Genomic DNA, 24,693 nt, shown 5'->3' with positions numbered 1-24,693 from the left:
AAAGAAAAAGAATCTTTAGTCAGGGGCTCTGATTTAGGGGAAAGAAAAAAATGATAGGAAAGACAATGCTACCAGGTAAAATATACTCGAAATACCATTAACTTTACTTAAAATGGAATTAACTTTTCATTACACATAATCAGGGTAACGTTTCCAACCATGACCACTTTCTGAGCCACATTTCATAAGCTGCTGATTCTCCAAAGAAAAAATTAAGGTTTAATCATCTTAACCAGTTCCTTTTTTCTCTAATTAAAATGCACAACCATGTCATAAATTAACAGATTTGTTTTTCCTTTTTCTAATCATAGCAGTTAGTAGTACTTTCTGGTTTAGGACCATAGACTAAGTAAGTACATTTCCTCCTCCAAACAATCGGTATGACAATATAATCATCTGCCTTGCAGGGTTTCTTGAATAAATCATTCTAAGCAGCCCAAATGTGAACAGGGGATATGATGTAGGTAGCAAGTTTAATTCCTGCTAGCCCCAAATCACAGATTACTTCTTTTATTTTCTTTCCTTTTTTTTTAAAGATTTTTTATTTATTTATTTGACAGAGAGAGACATAGCGAGAGCAGGAACACAAGCAGGGGGAGTGGGAGAGGGAGAAACAGGCTTCCCGCAGAGCAGGGAGCCTGATGCAGGACTCGATCCCAGGACCCTGGAATCATGACCTGAGCCGAAGGCAGACGCTTAATGACTGAGCCACCCAGGCGCCCTTTTTTTTTTAGATTTATTTATTTGTCAGAGAGAGAGAGAGCGAGCACGGGGGTGGGGGTGGGGGGGCGGGAAGCAGACAGAGGGAATAGTAGGCTTCCCTCGGAGCAGGGAGCCCGAAGCGGGACTCGATCCCAGGACCGTGGGATCATGACATGACCTGAGCCAAAGGCAGCCACTTAACCGACTGAGCCACCCAGGCGTCCCTCACAGATGACTTCTGTCAGATGGAACTCCACAGCTCAGTTTTTCAGGGGCTTCTGTCCCTGGTGTGATGTAGTTGATAGCAATGGAAGAGAAAAATCATCAGAATAAACAGGGATAGCACAACGTTCCAAATTTTCTATTTGGCCCTGTGTCCCAGCCTGTCCCTACAGCCTTTGAATAAGTAAACTGAGTAAGTCCCTAGACTGTTCTCTCCAGGCCTGACTCACTTCCATAATAAATTAGTTGCAAAGAAGGGCAGATTAATGACTCGAGGGCACTAGGGTGTTGTTTAGTTGAAGGGTCACCAGTCACAGCTGGTGGGACTGCAGCGGCTCAAATGGCCACTTTGGCAATTCCACAACCTTCTGCTTTTCTGACGGCAATGGCATACCCACCGGCCCTCTGGATTCTCCATCAGCGTCCTGGGCACCTCACCACTGTCCGGGATCGTCCGCCTCGTTTCGCTGTCTGTCCTTCCACTATGGCAATGAAGCAAGCACACATTTGGGGCTGGAGTCTAAAGAACTCTAGACCAGCCCGCCTCCCTAAACTGCCTTCACATGCCCCCTGGCCAGTAACCCGAAAAGGGGTCCACGCCGGATTAGTACTGTGGAAAATGCAATGGTCACTTTTCAGTACCCTTGGTAGAAATAGCTACTGTGCCTTTGTTCGAGGCCAGTGAGGAAATACAGCCCTAGAGTCTTTAACAGTGCTATTTACATAGACTCTCACCATGGCCAAACAGGTACAGCAGAAAAATATTCCTGCAAATATTATGTTAATTTTATAAAATTGGATTTTATTTTAATTTTTAAAAAATATTTTATTTATTTATTTGAGAGAGAGAGAGAGAGGGAGTGTGAGAAAGCGGCAGAGGGAGAGGGAGAAGCAGGGTCCCCGCTGAGCAAGGAGTCCAACTCAGGGCTCAATCCCAGGACCCTGGGATCCTGACCTGAGCCGAAGGCAGACGCTTAACCACTGAGCCACCCAGGTGCCTCTACAATTGGATTTTAGGCTTTATTCTTACTCTGTAGCTTCCTTGGGAGTTGGTTCAAACTTTCATTGAGTCTCTCATCTGGTCCTCCAATACACTTTATTTATGGAACAAGGGCCACGGGCCAAGCACGGTGCTGGCTGTTTAGGGTAGAGGTGGAGGGGATAAGCAGGTAAGACAGAAGACTTCGTAGTCCAGTGGGGAAGCTAAACACGAAGCAGATGCATGATAACCACACAACGTGTGACGTGCTATACAAGAGGACAAGTGTTCAAATCCAAGTTCCACTATTTACTGGCAACCTCCTGAGCAAGGAAGTTGTTCCTTCATCTATTAGAGTCTGTAACAGGGCTGAAGACGGCCGTTGGGTGGATCGACATCACGTATGTCAAGTGCCTTGGTGCCTAACAGGCACCCCCAAAACAGGAGGTATTATGGTGGTCAAGAATAAATTCCTTCTGGAAGAAGGAGTAATGAAGACGAAGTAATGAAGCTCTTGAGAAAGGCGGGAAAGACTTCTTTAACGCTCTCTGGGGTTCACAGAGTGACAGAGTGGGAGAGGGGAGGGACACCTAGAAGGAATGGTCCCAGCTAGGGCGTAAGCCTCCAGAAGCCAAACCAGGGAGGGTGGGAATTCACTGCTGCTGGAGGAGGGGGAGGAAGGGGAGCGCTGGAGCCTGCAGGACTGTGGTGCAGCAGGCTGTCCTCCGGGCCATCAGCAGGGGCAGGCTGCAGGCAGGAGGCCCAGGCTGTGACGCCTGGTGCCCCTGAGCAGGGGACACTGCTGGCCGGGAGGCCAACAAGAAACAGCACCAAATTCCAAGTCACCCGTTTTCCTAAATGTGCTAGAAAGCTTTCCATGGGATTCAAGCCAAAGGAGAGGCTTCCCGTAATGTTTTAGACCAAGTCTGAAGTGAAGGCCTGTCCTGCAGGAGGGGCTCAGGGCAGCCTTCTGTGGGCCTACAATGACTCTGAAGTTCTCCCCTGCATCCGTGCTGGCTCAGGTCTGTGTGCTCCTCATTTTCCTATTCCTGAAATTGCCCTATTTCTGGATGGAAGTAGAAAAAAAAAAAACAAAAACAAAAACAACTAGACTCTGAGAACTAGCGAAGGATCTTCATAATCACCATTTTTGACCCCCCCCCCCTTTCTTTACTATGTCTGTCACCTCCTCATCATTCCTCATGGGACTCTCCACCTCAGGTTCAGGAAACAATGTCTTGGAGTCAAAACAAAAACAACAAGACAAAACAAATATATATATATATATATATTTATTTTTTCCCCTCTTTATAGAGCTGATGAATAGAATAAGTTACACGCTGTTATATGCTGATTCCTGTATATAATGGGGACAGATCCCAAAAAGAACAAAAGCAATTGGTTTCCTTGCTGCATGGCTGCTAAGGAGGTTACTTTAGTAAGAATGGGAAAAGCAGTGCAGAAAGTCAATCTTTCCACTATCAAAATTACTCTGAGCTCTGTTTAAATCAGCTTCACTCCCTGAACATGATTAAACCGATCTCTGAAAGCACAAACATTCCCTGTACAAGGCTTTTCATTACTGTATGTGACCAAGCACGCTGTCAGAGTGAGGCCCTACGGGGACCAGCAGGGTGACACGGACATGCTGGTGGCGCTGGGGACACTCTCCCAAAATTGTAATCAAGGTTCCTTTCTCTTACACACACCAGAGCACAAGACATTAAAGATAACCCAGGGGCCCTTATTGTTATTCATTATACTAACATCTTTCAAAACCAACCAATTCGGAGGTTTTAAATTATAGGTAATTATTACAAGGTTGAATGATATAAGACTGTTTTAATTATTTTAGAGATCTTAAAATCAAAACAGTCTGCCTGCATATGACAAGATACACAATGAATCCCCTCAGCTTGTTGACTTAAGCTAGCAAACAAGATTACATTTTTCACCCCTCAAAAGACTGCAGATATGAATAGTAAATCTAGTAATCACTAAAGAACCGTCACGAAAACTTGCTATGTATAATGCAGTGATCAGGCTGTTTGCCTATGAAACATACCAGCAGGGCCTTCTTTTATGATGAAAACAAAGAAATAATTACCTTTCACAGGGCAAAAATATTTCACCAAAAGCACCACAAAATAAGAGTCTTTAAATTTTAATTTAAATTATTTAATTTCTGGACTTTTTGAAAATTAAAAATAGCAAAATTTTGAAAGTCAGAAAAGTTCTATGATCAGTAAGGCATCTGTTACTAGATAAACTGCTTTTAAAAGGCTAGAAATGAAAGGAGAAGGAAGCATTTTCCCTTTAAAAGGAAAATAATGACAATATTAAAGAGGATGTGTGAACTAATTTTTCAGTAATAGAAAATCCAAATGGCAACAGGATTTGTTTTGACTATTTTTCACTACGGATGGACCTCGCTTTGCAAGGTTATGCCTAGGAAAAGAACCATATAAGCTGAAACCGTGCAATAGGTACTTTCTAATCCATGGCAAAAATTATGAAGGTTCTGTGGCCTTTAAAATTTCTTGTCAAAACCTTAAAACTCTCATATTGTCGGCTATAAATGTGTAGTGAAAAGAACACTATAATTTAAAACACTATAGTCGACAACATAAACACATCGAGAATCTTTAATTTCTTGTGAGAACTCAGCAAGAGTAGTTCAAATGATGGATGCGTGCCTTCTCCATCTCACCCTACAGGAACGAGGCAAGCCTCTTTTCTATGTCTTGGTGAACTGTCACACTCCTCTTCCAACATTTAATCCTTTATGCTCTCAATGCCATGAGTGTCCCTGAGAAAACCCCTTTAACATGAAGTCTTTGATGGCCTCACTTCCTCTGGAACATTCTTATCTCTTTGGGCACAATCGCTTTCCTCACCGATGTGATAAACATCCTTCACTCAGCTCCTACCGCGTATCGTACCGAGTCTCTCGAATGACACAGGGTCAACATTCCCCAGTGAGCCATTTCTTCGGTTTACCTTCGATTCCAATCTCAATGCTCTGTGGCACTTCCATCTTGTTTGGCCAATTCCCTTTTTAAGTATCCATTTTTATAAAATGTCGTGAGTTATTATTGGGAGGCAAGGGGGCGATGCAACTCCACATCCATCTCTGGGTGAACTGGACATGATGAGAGGGGCAGTGACCCATTCCTGACGGATTTTGAAAAAAGTGAGATGACGGCCCATTCATCATGATGAGCCCCTGCTACTTATGTAGTGATTTGTGGACTGAAGAACTAGCTATGATGATTCCACTTAATGCAATGACAGTTGGTATACTACGGTAACTGAAACTGGAACCATGGTGTTGGGCAACTGGTTTTATTAACTAAACTGTGTGACAAATTCATGGAGACTGGAATCACGTAAAGGAAAGAGAAACGATTGGGCTTAATATAACACATTTTTGTTCTAAACTCCATGGCCGATAACTATTTCCTAGTTGTTTATGTGGGGGCAACAACCAAATTCCCCACCTTTGCATACACATTCAGAGTTGAAATGACATCTGAAAATTGGAAAAATGAAACATTTTGAAAACTATTTCAACCATCCTTTTTAATGCAATGAAAATTGGACCATCAAAATAATGACAAAATAACACTGCATCCTAAGTACTTTATATCCAAGTTCTCACTTCAGGCAAACAACCTGAAGAAACTGAGGCTTCTAGAAGTTAACTAGCTTGCCAAGATCACCCCCCTATCAGGTGGCAGAGCTTTCATGAAACCCAGGTGTTTCCAGCTCCAGAACTTATTCTTCAACCTCAGGCAACATGGAGCCCAAAGCAATTTTAGGAGAATGGCAAAGTCTTTGCAACCATGCCGTCCCCCATACAAAAGACAACATGTCCCAGAGCACCTAGTTCCACAGCTGGTCACAGTTCTCGGGCTGCAGAGTTGATGGTCACCCATCTGAGGAAGCTCTCCTCTCTCAGGAAAGGCAAGAAGAGACTTCTTTTTCTGTAAAGAACCGCTAGTGTAGAAATCCACTACCTAATAAATGTCAACAATGTGAAGTGTCTCGCTGACAGGTACTCAGTTAAAATGCAACCTGTATTCCCAGCAGAAGACAGACTTTGGTTTTCTCCATTAATAAAGTATCCTTCTATCCTTTAAGAACTCACCGGGCCATGTCATCTGAGAAACTTTTTTGGAATATAACTTCATACAACGTGCTTTTATTCTGATGGCATACAAAAACATAATTTCAAATATTTATATGAACAGCGAAAAAGGCAATCAAATACAAATTTTCAAAAATATGTAATGATAACATAAAAATAAAGAATATCAGTAGAAAAACTGTGGGGAGTAATTATTCCAAAAGCAATTAAATACCACATTACAGCATAGAAAGCTGCAAGCAAGTTACTACAGGTTGACTTTTAACAATTAGAATCAATTTTATGTTATAAAAAAGTCTACAGTCTTTTAATCTAGTCTCACTCTGCCCTGTGGTCTGCCCCCTCGCAGGTGCAAAGAGAATGAGGAAGAAAATGGTCCGTATATAAAAAGATATGTTTACATTTCCTTTTTATTTGTAGTTTCAACAGATGATTTTTCTACTCTGAGGACCCAGGCTGCTCTCCCGTGTTCTGCAATCTTCCTTATTAGACTTCCTCAACATCCACCGCATGCTCGTGAGATTGTGACGGTTTTGCGGTCATTCTTAGTGAAGAACCCAGGTGGGACTATAGTGTCCCAATCTACACCATGTGATTCTGTATTACACTTCCAAGAAACATCTTAGCCAATCGGTTGTGTTTCTCAAGTTGACAGGTAAACCTTGAGAGATTAGTCTTGGGAAAAATCAAAGCATGAAATCGAAGTCTGCAGGGAAGCAAAGGGTAATGAGCTGGCTGTGGAGTCAAAGCAGCTCCGTCTTCATCTTTTATCCGTTCAGTTTGCAAATCCGTACTGAGCCGGCTGAGGAAGAAGCCTGGCGCGGGGTGAGGAGCAGCAAGTCACAGAATGACATGGTTCTAGCTCCAACAAAGCATGGTTTAGCTGCCCAATGCAACCAGATGACTACATTGGAGGGTGATACACAGTCTACTAGAATTATGAACAGAGCACTGGGGGAGCTTCAGGGGAAGGCTGGTAAGTGCCAAGTAAGGAGACAGAATGTGCTGGAAAAATAAAACTATTATGACTCACTTTTGTACCTTTAGGTCTCCTGGAAGGAGTCAAAGTAGTGAAAATGATGGGAACACAGGGGTACTGCACCTGTGCGGTTTGTGATCAAGACTGATACGTGTCACGGGTATTTGCTTATAGAAATACATGTCCTACTCTACATATTGCATTAACTGGGTCAGCTGTATAAACTTCTCTCTGTGTCCAGTTTAATTAATTTTGAGAATTGAAACTTGCCTTCAACAAAATAAGAAATTTTTAAAATTAAGGTTTAAGACACTTACATATTAGACCCCTTTTATTGCTTTGAAGAGTTGCTTCATTCGATAGGTCTTTTTGTAATAAGCACTGCACTATAGAATACCGCACATAGAAAGATGATGACGACTTTTCTAAAGCACAAGTCTGATCGTGTAGTGACGAGAGGTTTCTTGAACCTCTCTTTAATGGGTTTTGAGGTTTCTAGCCTGAGTGACCAATGTTCACCCTGGGTAATGGCCTGGCTAAGGCATGAGGAGTTGTAGACAGTGGGCTGTGGGCAGCTAATAAGATGTCAACCCCACTCAGGGGCTGCAAGTGAAATGTATTCTGATGACCTTGGCGGAAATCAACTCGTTTATGCAACAAATGTAATTAGCTTTATACTGATACTTGCCCAAAAAAATTCCTTTCCATAATTAGAACCCATGGATCCTGGTTTAAAGTAGCTTGCTACATTTAAAAAAATACTCTTAGAACAGCTGACTTAGATATAATCTGAACGGAGAGTCAGACATGAGAATGATGTCTTTTACTGGAGATCAAATTATATAAACAACGGTAAGCCTCTAGCACGAGTATCAAATTACACAATAAGAAATTGGTACACTGTGAATAGATAATTTCCCAATTTGGGGCTCTAGAACAGAAGTAAAGTGATTTGGGGGATAGGCATTTGTTGCTCCGTGTCTTCTCCAAGTTCTGTCAATCAGTGCTCTTCCTTCCGTAACTGAGGCAGGGTGACTCACTCTGAATGCCACTGAAGAGTGGCCAAGTTTTTGCAATCTGGGTCTCTTAACATCCTGGCTCTGCTCTTATGTAAACACATTCTTGGAAAGTGTCGGTGAATAAGTTAGCTTCGTTGAACTGAAAGGAAAAGTAAGAAGTGATGGTCCAGAAAATAACTAAAAGCAGCATGAATACTGAAGATTTCCTTTCAAGTTTTAGATGTAGGACCTGAGCATCATTTAAATAGAATAAATACAAGTTGGCGACAGGTATAGCTCCAGCCAGGGCTTCAGTGTCTCCTTCTGGCTTCAGTGCCCTGGGACTCCCAACTGACAGTTTCTACTGCCCCACGGCCAGAGGTCACAGACCTGTAAGCTTCAAGGAAATGGGTGCCAAGAGCGACGAACGATGGTGAGCCACTAGATGCCATCTGCCACTTAGACCCTGGTGCTCCTATTGGCTGGTGTCTTAAATCCACCGTGATTAAATTACAATGTCATAGAGTACCATCACGAAATTAATTCTTGAAACAGGAAAAACCTTAGATTTTGGAGGAAGTCAGATTATCTAGATTAGAAATCAACACAGCTCTAATTAATAAAATACTGTGGTTTATTCTGACTGAATTTCATCTGGTCATGGTTATTTTTGGGTTAAAATGAAATTATCATTTGATGAAAAGGTGACAGAGATGTTCAGAGATTTCACTGTCATTTGAAAGTGACAACTGCAGCACACGTTTAGACACAATGAATTTATTTTTCAAATGAGGTTAAGCTAGTAAGATTAGGCATAACTGGACCCTCCAAGTACACAACAATCAGAGTGCATAAATGTTCCAGACTTCTTTTGTTAAAAGCACCCGCACCAACTGTGTTTGGTTTGTACTGAGATCCAAACAAAAGATCTACTGGTTATAAATCACTAAACAGACTTAGGATATAAAGTGAGTTTTACTGTAGTGGTATGAGTTATGGGTTGAATTGGGTCCCTCTAGCACTCACACGTTGAAGTCCCTCCTACTCCTCGGTAACAAAAAATGTGACCTTGCTTGAAAAATAAGGTTTTGCAGAGGTCATTAGTTAAGAGGAGGTGATACTGGAGTAGCGTGGGCCCTAATGCAATATGACTGGTGTCCTTATGACAAGGGGAAATTTGGATACGGACACACACACAGGGGGAACACCGTGTGAAAATACAGGCAGAGATCAGAGTGATGCTTCTACAAGCCAAGGAATAACCAAAGACTACCACCAGAATGTCGGGGAGAGGCAGGGAACAAGGAATGAAGCCTGGACGCCTTGATTCAGACCTCCCTGTTTCCAGGACAGAGAGGCAATACCTTTCTGGTGTTGAAGCCTCTCAGGCTGCAGTCCTTGGTTACGGCAGCGCTAACAGGCTAAGACCATCTGTGAAATGCATTCAATTGTGAATGGGACCAAAATATAACCCCTTGCATGCTGTTCTCTGAAGGAGCCCACTCACCTTCAGAATGCATCTTATGGGAATAACCTCAAGTACCCAAAATTACATTAATGATTTTTTTTTTTTCCAAAGTATAGGAGGAAGCACCAAGTGAAACTTAGGAAGTGGCATTTCAGTATTTATAGCTTGTGAATGTCTACATGCTGGATATTACAGAGAATTAGAAGCACAGAGTTTCTAATACCTGACGTCCAAAAGATTTCCTATAATTGACAATACAAAAGAAAGGGACAAGGATCAGGAATTAGGGCCAGGAACAGTTTAGTGGACAGTATTTTTTTTATTTTAAAGATTTTATTTGTCAGAGAGAGAGCGAGCACAAGTGGGGGTGAGGGGCAGGCAGAGGGAGAAGCAGGATCCCCCATCAGCAGGAAGCCCGACGTGGGCTCGATCCTAGGACCCCGGGATCATGACCTGAGCCAAAGGACTTAACAACCAGAATGAATAAACAAACTAACTTTCCTCAGAGTTTACAAAATAGATTTACATACTGAAAATGACTCGTGTTCAACTTTTTAAACATAAGTGTTCCTTTTTAAAAACTACACTTATTTAATATATCACAATTAATTACTATATAACCTTGACTGTCATTTCCGTACATTCCTTTAGAAGCTCTTCCCACTTTTAAACTAAGAAATTAGCAGGAATATAGACACTGTGCCCAAAATCTACTGTTAAGGGGGAAAAGTGAACAGTTACTCATCCTGTCTGTGCAGGGACAGTAGGCTTGGTAAATACAGCATGTCTCCCTAAGGAAGTTGAGCTTTAAAAGGCAAAAATAGTACATAAACAGCAAAGTATGACTAAATAAAATTATGTTCTCCCAGATGACTCCAACGCCAAGCCCAGAACTATGATATGGGGAAAAAAGGTTCACTTAGCGGCAACAGAACCTCAGTCTACTAGCAGTGGTTACTCCGCTTACATGAAGTATTATTATTAATAATAGCAAATGTACTATTTTTCAGATGAGCAGAGTCTATTTGTAATTTGAAATGAATGCTCTTCTTTCAATAATTATACATATTCAAAAGCCAGATATATGAATCTTAGATTTATTTTTTTAGTACTAGTATAGAGTTAACGTTCCTGGAACTAGCCAGAAGGGTTTAGAAACTAGTAAGCACGTTTCCATGGTAACAGGCTACCCTCCCAAGGAGAGATCAGTTCACACATTCCCTCTAACCCAGCGACCACGTGGGGAAAAGGGAGATCTGCATTTGGGGTTTTCAGGATCACCGTCAATTACGATTTTTGCTAGCGTATTTATTTTTATGAGAATGCACATGGCGGTAATGTTTGTAAGTTACCTAAGCTTCATGTTTTTCTCGACTCTTCAGTGTGTCAGCAACCATCGGGCATGTGCTCTGAGGGAGGCATGGTGGTGATGAAGTCACCCACAGATTTCACTTTAATTCATGCTGTGGGTACCTGGTTATAAAAATCTGACGTGGAATCCTGACGGAGGAGGGGCTGAGCCCAAAAGCTAGACACGTACCACACCCTCCCTGTAGATCAAGCACAGCGGCAGGCTGCTGTCCGGCAGGGGCTTCGTGATCACAGCTGGACGACGGAGTTGGGATAAATGACCAAGGATCAGGCAGAAAGCATGGTTTCCATAAAGACAGAGGTTTACGCCCCAACTGGAAATGAGAAGCACAGTACATGCTCCATAACCGAGGAATGAGCAGTCACAGATCCCTAAATTGGGGCATTTCATTAGAGATTTTTTTTTTTTAAAGGAGAAGTTTTCATTCTGCATGGCTTCAGACAGAACTCTGGTTGGAGAGATGAGCACAAAAATGCCCTTCTCTTCTGTCTTACAATGCTCGCCTTCTGGGGTGGCTTTAACTTCTGGCCCATTTCAGAGATTGTATGGTCAGTGATTCACTAGATTGGTGAAGGCAAGGCCACACCTGGGCCACACCTGTAAGGCACAGTTGACCCCAAGCAGAAAGTGGTCCCACAAGGATGGAACTTGTGTGCTTTAGTTTCCTCATCTATCCCAAGGGGATGTTGTGAGGACAAAGTGAGAAAAATCCAGGGAAATGCTTAAAAGGGTGCAAAGAGCACAGCACGCATCCTGGAAATGTCCTCTGCTATATATTATTACTGTGGATTAATATTGTTACTATTAAAAATGAGGCAGTGTCCTTTGCGAGGCCTTGTGGGGAAAGCCTCAGGTCAACCCTTAATAAATGCTGAGATGAAACACTGAGAGTCTCAAAGGAACTCTCCAAAAGAGTATACAGACACCTTAGCCTTCATTCAGAATAAAACTAGTTAACTGAAGGTGGGCCCCCGACTCTTGCTAATGTATGACACATTTGGGGAGAAGTGCAGAAATCATACTTCAGATGTATAGAAGAATAAAATTTTCCAGAAGATGCCATCATGGCAAAAATATGTTTTTAAAGTAAAAATTAGTTTTGGTGGTATTTTGCTTCTATGAAATGCTTTCTTTGAAAATATGATTACCTGATCTAAAAATAAATAAGGACTATGTGAACTTTTACCATGAATAACTTTAGTTTAGAAGTAAAACTTACCAATGCACACATACCTATTTCTTAAATTCTCTGTATCAAATCATTACCACGTTATGATGTTTATGGCTTCCTCCTGGCCAGTGAACGTGTTTTCAAACTGTCATAATTATTTTCATCTTTATTTTGGTCATAATCCATTTATCACACCAAACAGAATAATCGCTAAGTAAAACCATGCTAATCAGAAAAAAAAAAAAAAAAGTCCAGGGAAAGAAATGTACTTTGGGTAGTAGAAGGTAATGGCTTTGGGCTCAGATTCTACTGTATTTTTTTGTGGAAAGCAAAACTCATAAAACTAAGGCACCCACAAATAGATCAAACCATGAAACTAAAATACTGTGAATTTAAGGCACCACATTTTAAGCACTACACTGAGGGAAGCAGCAGTCAAAAGAGAAGCAGTAAACATCGAAACAGATCCCCAGTGAAAATGATGTGGTTGGCAGAGATCTGGAATGTTCTCAGAACTGTAGAGATTATAGCTTAGCCACAGATGACCTTCAAGTGACAAAATGCTTTATGAGCCCCGTATACTAAAGTTCACTGATTCACGTGGATGATGCACTAGGGCAGCAACTGATAGACAGTATTAAGACCACATAGTCGATGTGAAATAAAACCACTCATCTGTGAAGGTTTTATTTTAGCTTCTCCCTGCCCTTTGTTGGACTGTTTGATTGTCATCCTAAAACTTCAACGCTTTACTGCAGAGTTTTCACCACTGCTAAAGGAATACTCATGGCGTTAGCTCTGATCCCGTCAAAGGCAGTATTTATGTACAAAGGAATATAAAACTGTTGTAACAAAGAAAAATGTCGCAGATTTACAAGGGATCAAATTTACAAGGCAGCAGGCTGAGGTGCAGGGGTTTCATCTTGTAAACCCTCGGATCAAAAAGAGAGCATGAAAAGCAGAAAAATCTGTCCTTGATGGTTTTCAGATAAAATATCACTTCCCCTTGGAACGTGGTCATAACTCTTGCCCTTCCTCCTCACATTCAGGATGGGGCTACGCCAAGCAGAAGGCTTAACTCGAAAGCAGTGCTCAGCGTTCTTGGAACTTTCACACAAATTCTAGTGCGTGCAATCAAGTGACAATCAGAAACCTTTCCGAAGTTTGCAAAATAGGGGAAAATATAATGTGGTTTATTAAACTAAGTGTTCATGGCGTCCCATGAAAAAAGGTATACACAATCTCTCTACTCAAATCTCCTCCAAGAAGGAAGAGGATACAGACAATGGATTATGGAAAGAAAAAGGAATGTTTCACTGAATTCAGCATTTAACTTCAAAATATGGAGAATTCTGTCCTGAAATGTCATTTTATTATAGGAGTTCTAAACTAGATATGTGACTTGAAAACACTTGGGCCTTGATGGAACTGGGAATTCATCAAGTGAGTAAAACAGTAAGACAGCTATGGAGTGACTGGGTAAGTGGGGAAATTCACTGTTGTATACAAACTCACTGAATATATGTATGCACGTAGTAAAATGAGATTTAATGGAAAAACCAAAAGATATGATTATTCTTTAAAATTAATTATGAAATTCTTTATAATCCTTGCATACTATCCCAGGTATAAAATAATTAAATTTTTGATATTCTGTGCATTGCTTAAAATATATATTATAATAAAATTTATTTTTTCATTTAATTTTACCTTAGCAAACATTTATTGGACCCCTCCCATAAGCCAAGTGCTATTCTAACCATGAAGGATACAAAACCATGAAGGATACAAAAATGACTGGTATCTGTGCTCTGTCATCGAGGAGATAAGATTGTTTTTTTTTTAAGATTTTATTTATTTATTTGACAGAGAGAGTGAGAAAGTACAAGCAGGGGGAGCAGCACAGGGAGAGGGAGAAGCAGGCTCCCCACTTAGCAGGGAACCCGATGGGGGACTCAATCCCGGGATCTGGTATCATGACCTGAGCTGAAGGCAGACGCTTAACCAACTGAGCCACCCAGGCGCCCAGGAGATCAGATTAGAGAGGAAAAGAGGTACCAATGGAATTGAAAGGATGGATCTCAGGGCAGAAATGAAAGCGTAGGAGAGGCAATGAAACCAATTGAGGGGAACATGTCGGGGTAAATCACAGAGCCAAGGGTAATGAAGCCGTTCTGGAAGAAATGCGTGTAAGCAGACTCCTGAAGCTGAGTGCCAGGCCAGGAACAGTCTAAACCCAAGCCCAAGGGCGTTGAGAACCTAATATTCACAGAGGCTGTGGGTCCTTTCACGATCCTACAGGGAAATCGTGGTGGGGGGTGGGGTGGGGGCGGGGACAGACAGAGAAGGAAGAGGTAAACAGACTATCATGGGGAATCTTGTTATCTGAAGTGAAGGGGCCTGAAGTGATAGGAGTAGTGAATGGTGATGAGCAGGGACCAACCTGACACTTCAAATCACCTGTGCCCTTTGGAATATGCAGGTAGAACTGAGAAGGCAAGGAGAGCAGCAAAACTTCAGAGAAAGTAGGACTAGGGCTTGAAGGGAGTATCTGGTACTGAGCTAGCTATTACGGGGAGCTCTTTTGGCCTTAACCACAGATACATCCTTGGAAAGCTGCAAATTAATTTGGTAAGCCAACTCCTATTTTCCCATTGACAACTTACTCATGTTTATATTAACTTCATTGATTTTTTTTTTTAAGATTTTTATTTATTTATTTGAGAGAGAGAGAATGAGATAGAGAGAGCATGAGAGGGGGGAGGGTCAGAGGGAGACGCAGACTCCCTGCCGAGCAGGGAGCCCGATGCGGGACTCGATCCCGGGACTCCAGGATCATGACCTGAGTCGAAGGCAGTCGCTTAACCAACTGAGCCACCCAGGCGTCCAACTTCATTGATTTTTAAGTCGGCACGGGGCCCTAAGGGTAGAGCTTAGGATGTAGTAAGAACCCTGACATTCATTAGTCTTCAAAGCATTTTTTTAGCTACAGAAGTTGTCTCTAAAGTTAAGGTTACGTGGAACATTGGTGTGTTTTACACACATGGACACAGAGTGGTTATGGCGGAAGCAGAGCCTCAAATCTCAACGCCCCATCAGCCTGGAAACCTCTGTACTCCAGGGAACAGTACCGAAAACCACTGACGAAGTTCAATTCATTCATTCTACTGATGAGAGGTAGAGGTTTCCTTTCAGAGTTGCGATGTAGAAGGAGACAGATGGGTTTATATGCTTTCCCAGCGATGAGCCATGTTACTCTGAGAAGTCACTTTTCTCCTATGCTTCTGTTGCCTCATCTATAAAGCTGAGGTGACAGTGCCCCCCACCCCTCAAGGCTGTTGAAGTTAAAGTGCCTTATAAAATGTGTAAGTCTGTGGGGAAAAAAAATTGCCAACTTCAAATCAGAGAGCTGGTAGCAAAGCCCGATGACCTGAGTTCCAGATGGCCAGGTGACCCATCCAAGCCCCCCCTCCCCCCTCCGATGAGGATGGAAATGATGGAGAACAAGGGTCTCTCTGAAGCCACTATTTAATAAATAGCCTGAAGTGGAACTCTTGTTGGCATCTACAGCAAGTTTTTTTTTGGTTCAGAGAATCCTTTCGTATATCTAATCTGCCAGAAGAATATGGTTTCTAAATAGGAAGAAAACATTTTAGCTCCAAAGTCTGAGAAACATCTGGCACATAAGCCATCACTCTCGACACACTTTGGCAAGGTGTAGGAGAGGGCTGCACCTGCAGGCAGGCAAACATGGGCTTGTATCTTGCTCCCTGATTACCTGCTTTCTTCCAAAAACTACCTGTTAACGAGAATTAAGGGAGATGATTGATGCACATCAAGGCTTTCCCACCCTAACAGGCCCCTGCAAAGGGTCCAGTAAATGTTAAGTCAAACAGCTTCACAACCTTCTGCTTGTGCCACATCATGTAAGTTACTATGCTATGGAGTTATTTGTCCATCAACATTGCGCTGTCTCCGGGGCGCCTGGGTGGCTCAGTCGGTTAAGCGTCTGCCTTCGGCTCAGGTCCTGATCCCAGGGTCCTGGGATTGAGCCCCAAATTGGGGCTCCCACTCCCCCTGCTTGTGCTCTCTCTCTCAAATGAATAAATAAAATCTTAAAAAAAAACCCAACCTCCCCCCTGCAAAAAAAAAAAACAAAACACAAAAAACACTGCACTGTCTTCACTGGGAAACATACCAGTATGAGCATGTACTCTTAGAGAATCACCAGCCATTAACGACCGTGTGGAGACTGGAAGCCAAAAGAGGCAGTGTGTAAAATATTTTTACACATCACAGCAATAATGCTCGAGTTTAAAACAGATGTAACATTCTCTACAAAATATCCTAAGAAGTGCACGATGGTCTTACTTATGTACGAGACTAAGTGCCAAATGACGTGGCTACCTCTTACTTTAAAATATAAGAACGTTTTAGACAGCACTTCAAAACCAGGTTTCTGTAGTCTTAAAAAATATGAGATCAACTGGATGCAAAAGTCTAATAATCATAAAGAGCTTTGAAATACAGATTAATGCATGATGTCAAGCATCGTTAATAAAGGACAATGAGAAACCCCCAAATGCAGCAGATAGGGCATAAAATGTCTTCAAGTCATCTCTTAAATTTTTTTTCTTCTTTAAAGATTTTATTTATTCGTTTGACAGAGAGAGAGCGCACAAGCAAGGGGAGCGGCAGGCAGAGGGAGAAGCAGGTTCTCCACTGATCAGGAAGCCCAATGCGGGACTCGATCCCAGGACCCTGGGATCATGACCTGAGCGGAAGGCAGACGCTTAACCGACTGAGCCACCCAGATGCCCCATAACTTTGTTTCTTAGTGAGAGACTTAAAGTCACATATTCATATGACTTTTCCTAATTGTACTTTAGCACATCTTAATCACGTGCTTAGTGACCAAAGGATGTTAAGAATAAGAGAGGTGCTTTCAAAGACTCCAAATGAGGCCATTTGCTTTGGTCTGGCACTCCTGGAGACTAGCTCAGAAGGGCTGGAGAGTCAGTTATGAAGAGGTGAGCACAGTACACAGCTGATGAACAGGGGGGTAGTGGGCAATGTCTCATCTGCAAACAGGCAGCACCAAGGGCTGCAGGAAGGAATAATCAGCTACACAAAAGCAGAATGCAGCACATTACATAACAGGGACGAGTGCCGGGGCAGGTTCAAAGTGGAGAAATACACATCGGTGGGGGCAAAAATGAACACAGTCTTTAAATGCCTTATAAATAAACACAGCAGGTGTATTCTGAGATAATTGATTACATTCTCCAACCCCTAATGTAAAACCTTCTCAGGCCTGAGTTCAACAAATGCCTGCATCTTTCTGGTTTGCAACAAGCCAACGGTCAAGGAAAAGTCACCCTTAAATCTATAAGGTCATCAGCTTTCTAAGATCTCCTGGTTGATTAAATGGTATGGAAAAAAAATGGAGGGGGGATTTTTTTTTTCCTTAAAAGTACAGCATGAAATGAACTACGAATGAAATTTGGAGAATAAAAGAAAATGAAGCCCTGCCTTCTCCCCTTGTTTTTGCTGTCTGCTGCTAGGTTTAGAGCAGGGAGACCGAGCCTAAGGCAGAGGCAGAAAGGGCAGCGGGACTGGGGAAGACAGTCACATATCAATCATGACTCCATCTGACCAGGGATGACCACGCTGACATACCCTGCAAGATGGAGTGCAGAAGGGGGTCTTGGGAACCCAGGATGGGAGCTAGCACCTTGTGCTATGCTTAGGATCAAATGCTACTGGGTGGAGATATTTACCATAATTCCTGCGATGATGTATAAAAACCCCACTGGCACCTCAGCGGAACCTTTTTGGAAAGTAATCCACATTAACAGGTGAAGAGAATAGCTCCACAGCCCCCTCTCTACCTGGGAGATGGAGAGCGGCAGGCAGGTGTTAATAGGTGTGAAGCTTTTCAGTGAAAAGTCATGTTCTTAAAAAAATGAGATTCCAAGTCCACTGCTAACTGGATGGAAGGCAAGCATGAGACTCTTATCAAACCACTTAAAATCTGAAATTCTGATACTATTTATAGGCCAACTGCCATGAAAATGATGCTTGAAAACAGTGTGTTTGTCTCTTAAGTGGGGAGTGTACCTCATCAATACACTACCCTGTCTCCTTTGTACCCCCACTATACAAGAAGAATGTCAGTTGGCAAGGTCTTGCTCATAAGCACACCTTCCAGAAACATACCTGGAGGCTTCAGAGGACACAGAGAATAGACCCTTGGCATTCATAGATTATTCTATGATCTATGAGAAGAAACCGAAGATGTAGTATTGGAATCTTTCATACGTCATGGATCTGAGCTACCGATGAATTAGCCATACTCTTCTTGCATGGAACCAGAGCTTCTGTTCTGCCCACATATATATATTTTTAATGGAAGAGATGAATGGATTAACACAGAGGCAGGACGCGAAGCTGGGGTGAGTGTGAACAGTGGGCATAGCTGTGCTCACTCTTATTTTTCGTCAGTGCTGATGTGTGCCTTTTGAGGTGGGACCTCCCTCAAATTGCAAATTAAGGCAATTACGGAACTTGGGGCCAGGCACAAATAACTGAGTTTCTGAATGTTGAATCTGCGAGTCCCTAGGAACACTAAATTTGAGCTAAAGAACAGACTTGTATCTAAACTAAAATTTGTAAACAGAACCATATTTAAATGCAGTTGAGGAGTCCAGACTTAAAGAGCTTTTTGATAAAGCTAATTATGCCTTGATTACTCCCTACTCTGACTAATTTAAAGTTGAAGCTCAAGTTCTTCTAATTCTATACCATAATGTTCAACTATAACCCACCACAAATAACTCAAATTTTTCTTCTTTTTTTTCCTTTTTTCTGACTTCATTTTTGCCTTCCTTTTCCCACGAGTAGACGGTATCTTTCTCTTTCAGTGAATGATAACACTGGTCCTTCTGACCCCTGGTGCTGCCATGTCCTTGTATCTGCAGAGGCTGCCGTCAGAACTTGTAAAAAGGCAGATGAGAAACCTACAGTGACTTTCCTCTTTACATGTAGAGAAAGCCCTTCAGTCCTACTAAAGTCTGCAAACTGCATTTAATCCTCTATAGTTTGCTAGATTCTGTGCTGGATTCTAAGGACACAGGATACCCACATTATTCCTACCCTCCAATTGCGTATAATATGCTAGCGAGAGGCAGAGGGAACTTTACCGTAACAGAAATCAGATAATGGTAAGTACGCTGTATGGACACAGAGATAAAAGAAAGTACATGACATGCACTCATCATCACAAGGGCCTAGGAGTACTGGTAATGCCAATTCTGAATAAATGAAAATTTAGGAGAAAGTGAGGTCTTCACACAGCAGAGGAAACCTGACCTGGACCTCACATACGGGTGGGATTCTGATTGCGTTTCTACTTGTGTTTCTTGCTGTCAGTCGGTCTGTTTTACCTTCCAGAGAAGATGCTGTGTTTTCCTATAGACTGTGTTTTCTTTAAGTCTACTTAGATGTCACTCTACTCTGGAGATGTTAAGAACTGACAATAGCTTTCTAATCTGTGCTGTTGGACGAAATCTTTTATTTTCATGAAGGGCGTGCTGTGTTGGTAAAGAACTTCATGCCTCTTCAGGAAGCTAATCAGTCCATAGAACTGTCCCGATACTGCGGAGCATCTGAAAGTCTTTTTTAAGATTTCAGCCCAGGGGCGCCTGGGTGGCTCAGTCATTAAGCATCTGCCTTCGGTTCAAGTCATGATCCCTGGGTCCTGGGTTTGAGCCCCACATCGGGCTCCCTGTTCAGCAGGAAGCCTGCTTCTCCCTCTCCCACTCCCCCTGCTTGTGTTCCCTCTCTCACTGTGTCTCTCTGTCAAATAAATAAATAAAATCTTAAAAAAAAAAGATTTCAGCCCAGCCCATGCTCCCTCAGGGGAGGCACCAGATGGATGCCCACCTGGGCTCCCATACCCCTGCTGGGAGTCTGTGTTCTTAACAGTAAGAGACAATTTTTAAATAAACTTATATAATTTGAGAATCATATAAATGCTTAAAGCGAAGGATAATTTCAAAACTACCTATAAAGGTACATGGTATATACTAATTTGTGAAGAAATTTCTTGAATGAATTTGTTGAATGCATGAATGGTAGACATTCCTGGATTTTGCTCAAAAAAGCTTTTTTTAATTTTAATTTAATTTTTTTTTTAACAAAGGAAAAAATAACTTTTGAAATGGGCCTCAAAGGAACTCCTGGACTCTGAGAATAAGGTACTGGTAAGCAGTTCCCGGCAAGAAGAAGCACATGCTCTGATGAACCAGGTGTATAGGGAACACGAGAAGGGTAATTGATACTGACTTTGGATGAGTGTGGGGAGGCGAGCTGAGAGGTAGGTAACTGGGAGAAAAGGTTTGGGAGCAAGGAGGTAACAAGATGAACAGAGTGTTTGTAAAAGAATTTTCTGCTTGCTTAATGGACTGGGAGCAGAGACCAGAGGCAAGCTGACTGCTGTAATAAGACTAAGTCAGTCATGGAGCTGTCTGGTGTGGAAGAGATGGTGAGGCCAACATACAATACATGAGGAAAAGCCAGCAGGGCTTGAGGCCTGCATGGTAAAGAGCCAGCATTTACTCAATGGGGCTTCCTTCCAGAGGAAAGCTCCTTCCATTGACTGTCGTGGCAAAAACTGTATCTCTTTGTCTGAGGATGATGCTGAGCTGACCTCTGCTTTAAATGTGACCTTTAGAGAGTTAGACCCACAAGACTCAAGTAAGAGCAAGAGAGAAATTTCAAGACAATGCCAGACCAGGGCTTTGTGAAGCTAAAGAGTAGGTACGTCCAAGCACTACCCAAAGGCCATGCGCAGACACCAACTTCATCCCAGGTGTCTCAGTCTGTTAGGGCCGCTACACCAAAATGCCACAGACTGGGTGGCTTATAGATAATAAACATTTCTTTTTCACAGTTCTGGAGGCTGGAAGTCCAAGACCAAGATGCCAACATCACTGGTTCTGGTAAAGGCCCTCTTCTGGGTTGCATGCTTCCCTGGGTTACATGGCAGAAAGGGCAAGGGATCTCTGCAGATCCTCTCTTACCAAGGTGCTATCCCGTCATGAGGGCTCCACCCTCATGACATATATACCTCTCAAAGGCCCCATGAACTAACACCATCACAATGGGCATTAGGATTTCAACGTATGAATGGGGTGGGGCATACATGCAGACCACAGCACCAGGCTATGGAAGAGAGAGACCAGTGTGGAGATGATCCTCCAATGCTCACTAGTCACACTAGAGAGGCCTCCCTCTCTCTGAACTTCTCTGAGTAGTCGGGACGCATGAACGCTTTCTCAGTTCACACCTAATAATAGAGCAGACGCTCAACAGGTTGGAGAAGAAAGAGTAAGATCTTGATAGTCTAGCTCTTCACCCGTCACAACGGCAGTCACTCTGTAGGTATCTTTCTCTCCCTAATGGGTGTGCTTTTACGGTCCTTTTCTCTCATCATTTGACTTTTTGGTCTCATCCCTTCTCTAATTAATTGAAGACTGCCCATGGTTTCCAAGGAGTTGAACTGATATTCCACCAGACATCCATGTTTTCTTGTGACTTTCTCATTCTACTTTCCCACTGTCCAATCACCCTCAATTATCTTTCCTGTTCCATTTATGACCCCATCACTATAAAGAAATCAACTGGTATGACAAGTCTGGTAAAGGGCTGAAAGAAGAGCCTGGGGTAGACTTGGATTTTATACCCAGTGCATCTTGTCACATAGTTGCCCTTTGTTATCAGATTGAACCTCTTCAATTCTTGTATCCTCATCCACACAATGAAAATTCTAATACCTTCTCTGCAGGGCGAGTGTGAGGACTACAGATGGGGCACATGATGCCTCTAGCACAGTGCTCCCAAGGCAAGTTTTCCACAGACTATGGGCTTAACTCTTCTGCTCATCTTTGTAGAAAAGCAGTGACTACCTTCACAATGAATTGATCTATATTGTAATAGCCATTAATAATTAACAACAAAAAACTAGGCACACACAGTAACTTAATGGAATTTCTTTCACTTGATTAGAAAACAGCATTTTTAAATATAACAAATAACTTAATTGGCAATTTAACAATTTAAATTGCAATCAGTAGTGGCCTCTTGAACTTCATAATAAACAGTATTAAATCCTCAAAAATAGAATGATACCTTCTGTCTGAGGATAGGAGTATTTTGTTTTAGAAAGGAGAATATCCCTATGTCTATCCTTACAGAAGCCTGGATGATTTTTGTGAAGGAGAATAAAACAAGTAAAATCCCAGCTACTTTTGCCAGAGAATGCCCCTCCTCTTCCTCTTCTTTTTCCAAAAGCAGCAGGCGAGGCTCCATTGGGCTGCTCGGTGGCTCTCATTACCGTGGCTGGCTTCTCTGGCTCCTGGGGAGACCTTGCTCAAGGTCAGCTGAGCCGGCTTCCGAGGAGCCACACCTGACCCTACCCATGGAACCTGAGCTCTGAGTCATTTGCTTGGCGAAGAGCTGATCTGGGAAAAGGCAAAAGTCAGAGATGCTGGCGTGAAAGGTAGATGAGTCATAGACAAGGAACAAATCTTTCGTTATGGAGGACCAGCTTTAGGAAACGCAGAAATGGAAAAAAAAAAGCTGTTTGGGGAAAACTAGCTCGTATTTTTGGTCAGGACCATTTAACTCACAAAAAAAGGCGCGCAAAGGTTGTTTCTGATCCCAGCAATTTCTTAAGTACCTAGCGCTTGCACTACAAAAGAATAAAAAAATCTGTCCCAGAGAAGTTTTGAAAAAGGAAACTTTCCAGGAGAAACTGACTTTATCAGTGACTTAAGTTTGACTCAGATAACAAGAAGCCAGAAACAAAGCGAACACTGTAACTTAGTCCCTGAAATTGCAATCACATGGATAATACATAGAAATCAGTGTTTATGTATTCCTTTAAAAATGACTCACATATACAGCATACAGGAGGTTTCATAGTCTAGGTTGAAAAAAACGCAAAAGTTTAACCAAAAGAACATTACAAGGTCATCTTATGCGTTTCTTTTCTTTTTTGATTTCCTTAAACAAGGAACCATGTTTTATTATTATTTTTTTTTACTTTAAAGATTTTATTCATTTATTTGACAGAGAGAGACACAGCGAGAGAGGGAACATAAGCAGGGGGAGTGGGAGGGGGAGAAGCGATGCGGGGCTTGATCCCAGGACCCTGGATCATGACCTGAGCCGAAGGCAGACGCTTAACGACTGAGCCACCCAGGCGCCCCACGAGGAACCATGTTTTAAAAAGACACACCTTGTACTCTAAAAACAAAGTAATCTTAAATGCACGTATTGAGAAGCAGTGAAAAACATTAATGACAAGACTAGTACATAAGCCTTCATAAGGCTACTTATCTGTAATGTAAGAGCTCAGAAAAGAACAAAGCTTTAATGAACTTTTAAATGCAAAAATTGCCAAAACATTTGGATAAGAAGACAAAAATGATGCTTTTCCCAGCGATCTTTTTAATTAAATGCTTTCATCTTATTTACGGGAAAACAGATATAAAAACAACTGAAAACAACTTGCACCCAAGGACCTGAGTTTATTTGAGAATGAGAATTAGTGTCCAAGAATTAGTGTCTCCAACCTAGGTGACGTTTGCACTACTGAGTCACGTGGTTGAATCCTTTCTAATCCTTGCACTACTGAGTCACGTGGTTGAATCCTTTCTAATCTCCCCAGTGCAGGACCTGGCTACGTAAGAATATTGACAAATACTGACAAACTCAAGACAGTTATGCCTGTGGAGGTAACTGACTGTTTTCTCCAGAATTCGTCTGGGAGGGGGAGAAGAAGGGTCCTCCACCTCTGCATGCCTACACTGTACCAGGCACTTCTACAGCTCTGTCCCTAAGATTTGCCTTCCGCAAATCTCTACTAGCTTGCTGGTATTCTTAGTTGGTATGTGGGAAACTGAGGCTCAGAGAAGTAAAGTCCATTCGCAGGTTGGTAAACAGTGGAGCTGAGGTTGCACTCATGTCTACCCAACCCCTGTTCTTTCCTGGCCACCGGGGTTGCAAATTCACCTGCCATCAGGAGCCAGCCCAGTGAACATCGGTGAGCATGACCATCACACGGCTGTGGTGGGAGAGCAGGGGTGCTGGGAATCATAAGAGGAACCAACAGGCCCATTTGCTGGGGACTTCTCTTGCTTTTAGCACATGTTCCAGCAAACTCCTCACTTGTGGGCAAACAGGGATGGGTGGGCTCCTAGAATAAGGCAGAGTGGAGAACACAGGCCCTGCTGGAGGCATTCCCCATTAAACCCACCTGTGCTCAGGTGCAGCTCTGCAATCTCAGACCTGGGGATGGCAGATGGGGTGTTCCCTCCAGCCAACAGGAGCCCAGGGCTTTCATTTCAGAACTTCTGAAATCTGAGATCAGAAGATAAGGTCCTATGGTGATGAGTGATGGATTTCAGAGTATATCACTAAGGGGAATTGTTGGCTTTTTCTGTAATGCCTCTCTTTCCATGGACTGCAGAATTCTACCTGGCCTAGGCTGGTTCTTACCTGTCAGCCTAAACTGGATTCTGAGGTTCCTGGAGAGTGGTAACATCTACCCAACAAGGTCATGCATGATGCAATAATAACAAACCAT

At 42.5% G+C, this 24,693-nt stretch overlaps 1 protein-coding gene across 8 annotated transcripts in view; it reads right to left on the bottom strand.

Moving 5' to 3' along the window:
* FAM110B (family with sequence similarity 110 member B) overlaps nucleotides 1-24,693 on the bottom strand; it is a 147,163-nt gene that overhangs the window by 35,365 nt on the left and 87,105 nt on the right. The window lies entirely within an intron of this gene.

This window comes from Mirounga leonina, unplaced genomic scaffold (genome assembly GCF_011800145.1).
Source record: "Mirounga leonina isolate KUSES-001 unplaced genomic scaffold, KU_Mleo_1.0 Mir_165, whole genome shotgun sequence".
Taxonomy (NCBI): Eukaryota; Metazoa; Chordata; class Mammalia; order Carnivora; family Phocidae; genus Mirounga; species Mirounga leonina.
The sequence above is the reverse complement of the archived record's forward strand: the minus strand, read 5'-3'. Positions and strand labels throughout refer to the sequence as shown.